Here is a 5053-nt window from a genome sequence, read left to right as displayed (position 1 = left end):
TCTTATTTCAAACAATCATAGACATCACTGCTCCTTATCGAATACCTGCACTTGCAGACAGACAATATTGCTTCATTTGACATATGTAAAACTATTTATATATAAAAACAAACACACAATATATATATAATATATATATATATATATATATATATATATATATATATATATATATATATATATATATATATATATATATATTGCTCTGTTTATTGATTTATCTATTTTTACATATATTTGTTGAAAAGGTGCCGAATTCGAAATCTTGGTGAGTATTCATTAAGCAAAATATACTTATTATTATACACGACACATACTGTTAGTTGCTGTTACTTTCTCCATCTTGAGCGAAAGCACATTTGCCAAACTTCTTAGACTCTGCAATGCGTTATAGTCTCATATTTATTTATCAGCAGTGAGTGTTCGCCTTGTTTCAACGTCACGCTTTTCCTTAAAATATCTTCCCATGAGCGTTAAAAGCAGAATATGGCCTTTCCAGACGGTGTAAGGTTGTAGCTGTGCTGAACGAATTTATGGATGCAATATTTTCAACAAAGACTATACAGTCTTATCAAATAAATTTTTTTTTGGATGGTATGAATGAATCCATCCAATACGTCTGCTCATACGTGATAAGAAATCGCGTGAAATTCAATATTTATTGCAGTTTATTTACTGTTTCATGTGCAGCTATTGCTTAATAGGTTGAAAAATATGTCAAATTAATGGATATATATAGAAATTAATGAGAGAGAGAGATATAGATGATATATATATGTATGTATATGTGTATATATATATATATATATATATATATATATACTATATATTATACACATCAAATTTCTGATTCACATCGGGATCGAACCCTGAACGAGTGTGAATTGTACATGAGGTGTTTGCGTTTCCTTTCATTACGTAAGCAATCTTGAGAGAACTTGAGATGACCGGCCAGCAAATAGACAGAATGAAACTGCATCAACAACTATCATGGTAAGAATAAACAAACGAGGATGGTATGACCCCTTGCTATGACTCAGATGTAACTACATACACGTGCCCACAGACAAATACTTCTGTGGATACGATGGTTATATAACTAAACAACGAAATAAATTAAATCGGTGTTAGTGTGTTAACCATGTAATTAATCTTCTCAAGTGGAAGGCTGTGAATATAGGTATAATGGGGTTGGGGGTGGGGATTCTAGTTATGAAGCAATGCAATTTAACTGACATACGTAATACCCAGTTACGTCATTGACTGATTTCGGAAAAAGGCTAAAAAATTTTATTGCTAACTTTAAACAAACAACTGCACGGGGAGCAAGAAATACAAAAAGTAAACAAAAAAAAAAACAAAAAAAAAAACACTCACACAAGATCACTCAATGCGAGCTATATAGAGCTAATGTCTTCGTTATGGTTCCGTTGCCAAAAGAATTTTGTTTTTATATATTCGGGCGTAAAAAAACGCCTCAAAGAGCCACTTGGGCTTGCATCTCGTAATAACATGAAGTGACTGGCCTGTTGGACTTGGGTTTGAAAAGAGGATGTAACCTGAACATCAAAGACTGCAGACAGTCAAATATTCACAAAGCAACCGTGAATTTTGCTTCCAACAGGCAATCTCAAGACATGCATTTGCGTGCATGCAAAATTGAGAGAGAGAGAGAGAGAGAGAGAGAGAGAGAGAGAGAGAGAGAGAGAGAGAGAGAGAGAGAAATTAGAATTTAGTCAGTGTTTCCTAACAGTTTGAGAGATCAATTAATTGGTCAATATTTAGTGATACATGTGAGTGTCTCATAATAGGCTTAATAATGACATTTGCTATTCAACAAGTTCTACCATTCATTTTCACTTGTCTAGTTCACTTTCTTATATTATAACTCGATTTACTTTTTCAGATCTTCAGCTGAAGCCTGTAAAAATTCAATCTTACAGTTTGCAAATGACAAAAAAATCCTCACCATGTATTTGACAAAAGGCATAATATGTCGTTGTCATGATACTTCTCTGAATATCTGAATCCCAAAGAATAGCAATTAATAAGAAAGAGCAAATAATTTATAGTTTAAATTACTTCACATCGTTATCATTCCCTTCATTCTTTTTATTATCTTTTCTTGTATTTTCTTGACATTTTTGTTTCAGGGAAATCGTAGTTCCTGATGAAAAACTATATATTTTTCTGAACCTCTTTCTTTATACCATTAGCCTTTTTCGCTTTGGGGTGTTGCCTCCCGAAAGTGTCACTCTTTTCTTAGCAAGTCTTTCTGGGGTAAGACCAACTAGGAATTAACGAAACGTGCCTAAGGGGAGGCGTTGACGATCAACTTTTCTGACGCAACATTTTGCTTGTTAAAAGATGTGTCCCATACGTGTACTCTTGTTATCTTACGCCTTTTTCCTCTGAGAATGAGGTGGCGGTTGGTGGTGCTGTCTTCCAGTTCCCAGAAAGTCTTTTAGGACGCGGGAGGTGATACCATGTCGTCGTTAACTCGTTTTGCGACCGCCACACTCCTCTATCTGATCACCAGATAAATAAATACCTGTGAGAAAAATATGCAATGTATTTTCTTCGTTTACCAAGCTTGCATATTTCTTCTCCCTAATCTATGAGTCGAACTTGGGTTCCTTCACTCGGTAAATAAGGATACTACTGATCTAACCACAAGGCCCACCCCGCTCTCTCTCTCTCTCTCTCTCTCTCTCTCTCTCTCTCTCTCTCTCTCTCTCTATATATATATATATATATATATATATATATATATATATATATATATATATATATATATATATATATATATATATATATATATATATATATATATATATATATATATTATATTTATATATATATAATATATAATATATATATATATTCATATATATATATATATATATATATATATATATGGGTTGATACCGATTATATACATATACATTACATATATATGTTGCTGGGGAACGAAGAGACCCAGGTGTGTTTGGGGTCAGTCCACGGGAGCTTACCCCTTGAAACAAAGAGAAACCTGAAGGATGGGAAAGCGATAATGCACTTTTACATTACTGGAATCCTAAAGGGCTAAATACCAGTCCACACAGATTCCATTCGACCTCACCTACTAAACAAGGGTTGCAAGAGGATGCGCTGTAGTGAGGCTTTCATAGTCGTAAAATTCATTCCCCATATACAGTATATATTTTATCTTATCCTGCCTGAACTATTATTTTTACATGGTTTTTTTTTTCATAGCATTATGCACTCAAACATTTTTGTTCTTTCAATGTTCTTATTTTATTGTCTTTTGATTTAGTTAGTAGAAGTGAAAATAATGGAGATGTGTATGTCATCTGACACGCATTTTTAATTACCGACTCATAATCTCGAGTGTTTGTGCGTACTCTAATTCTCCCAGTGCTCTTTGTTTACCTGCATTAGTATAAATATATTACTATACTTATTTCCAAAGGTAAGGTGGGTAACATAAAACGAAAAATTAAATCTCTGGTGGAAAATAGAAAATAAATATTTATGGGAAGGGAGTACACATATGAAAAGAAAAGAAAGGAAAAACCATCAATTTTGACAAGTTCATCGGCTAAGGGGACCTGATCCACGTTCAGGCAACTCTGCCAATTATATCCGGATTCAGCTTCACCAAATCTGGAATCAGTTTCCCCTAGGGACCTCCAACCTCGACGTTAAGACCAAAATATGAGCCCGCGTCTCCAAGATAAGCTTGATATAACCACGGTAGGTATATTATGGTTTGCTACTATGAGGTATCTTCTTGGAAATAAATCCTCCGAGTGTATCCAACCTGCACCGCAATTTGCCACGGCAACAAATATCTTTATACTGAGAAATTCTAAGACTTATTTTGATTTCATGTCACAGAGAAAAGCCGAATATAATTAAGGTATGGGATATATAAATACATTGTATTAAAAGAAATACTATTATAAGTAACATGGAATAATAAAAAAATGAAGATATTTGTGTCCGTATGAACAGAAAAACAAACTGACCACATTAAAACATATATCTAAACAAAATTTTTATTTGTCTGGAGTGTATGATCTGCAATAATTACTTCCCGGATAGTTTCCGAATGAATCTGTGATAGCTTTGAAAGTATGAAGTATTCAAGTTATGACGATCTTGATGACCCAAGTGTCTTGGGAAGATAGAGAGAGCTTGTACGCATGCTGCTGAAGCATCGAATTACCATGCAACCATACTTAAAACTCATCTTATTGAGGATTTACAAATTAAAAAGGTAAAACAGATCTTGAATAATAAGTATTCCAACGAACTACGACTTTTAGCACAACTCTTAATATGGCAATACTGAAACCTTGTTCCGTATTACTTTTTTTCACTTTTTCATAAAATACAAAGCATAGTCTTATAAAATAATGAACCATAATTTTCCTTTTCCAAAATTTTTCTTGAAAAACATCCTATTTTCTTTCGTACTTCCTACATAATTTCCAAATTCATTTACATTTCATCAACCTTTTGTATTCATTACTCTATTCCATTCACAGCCAGTGAAAGTCCTGCAACAAAAATCTGACTATAATTTACTCCTGAAAAGAAAGTACTTCCCATTTTCCAGAAAAGAAGAGTCCCATTTTCTTTCGCTCACCCATTCCATCTCTCCATTTATTCACACTTTATTTCTCTTTTATAATCAGCAATATATTCCATGCATGTCGAGTGGAAGGACTGGAAGCAGAGATTCCAGGAATGAATTGGAGTCGAGGCAGAGCACTTCATGATAACCTAAGGGGACGGAGCCATTGTTGTGCCACCTAATTAAGAAAGCGAATTGCTCCTTATTTCTGGCTACAAGTATAATGATGCTCTCATGGATGAAGGGAAGAGAAGGCGGGAAAATTCCGCGAAAAAAATTTTTTTTCTTTGAAAGAAGAAAGAAGAAGAGGGAGGTTTAGTATTCTTGTCACGATACTTATTATCTTTACTAACTGACATCATTAACTTTATTTTTAAATGAGCGATAATAAGAGTAACTATGAACAAA

Source organism: Macrobrachium rosenbergii, chromosome 48, assembly GCF_040412425.1.
Source record: "Macrobrachium rosenbergii isolate ZJJX-2024 chromosome 48, ASM4041242v1, whole genome shotgun sequence".
NCBI classification, from domain to species: domain Eukaryota; kingdom Metazoa; phylum Arthropoda; class Malacostraca; order Decapoda; family Palaemonidae; genus Macrobrachium; species Macrobrachium rosenbergii.
The sequence above is the reverse complement of the archived record's forward strand: the minus strand, read 5'-3'. Positions refer to the sequence as shown.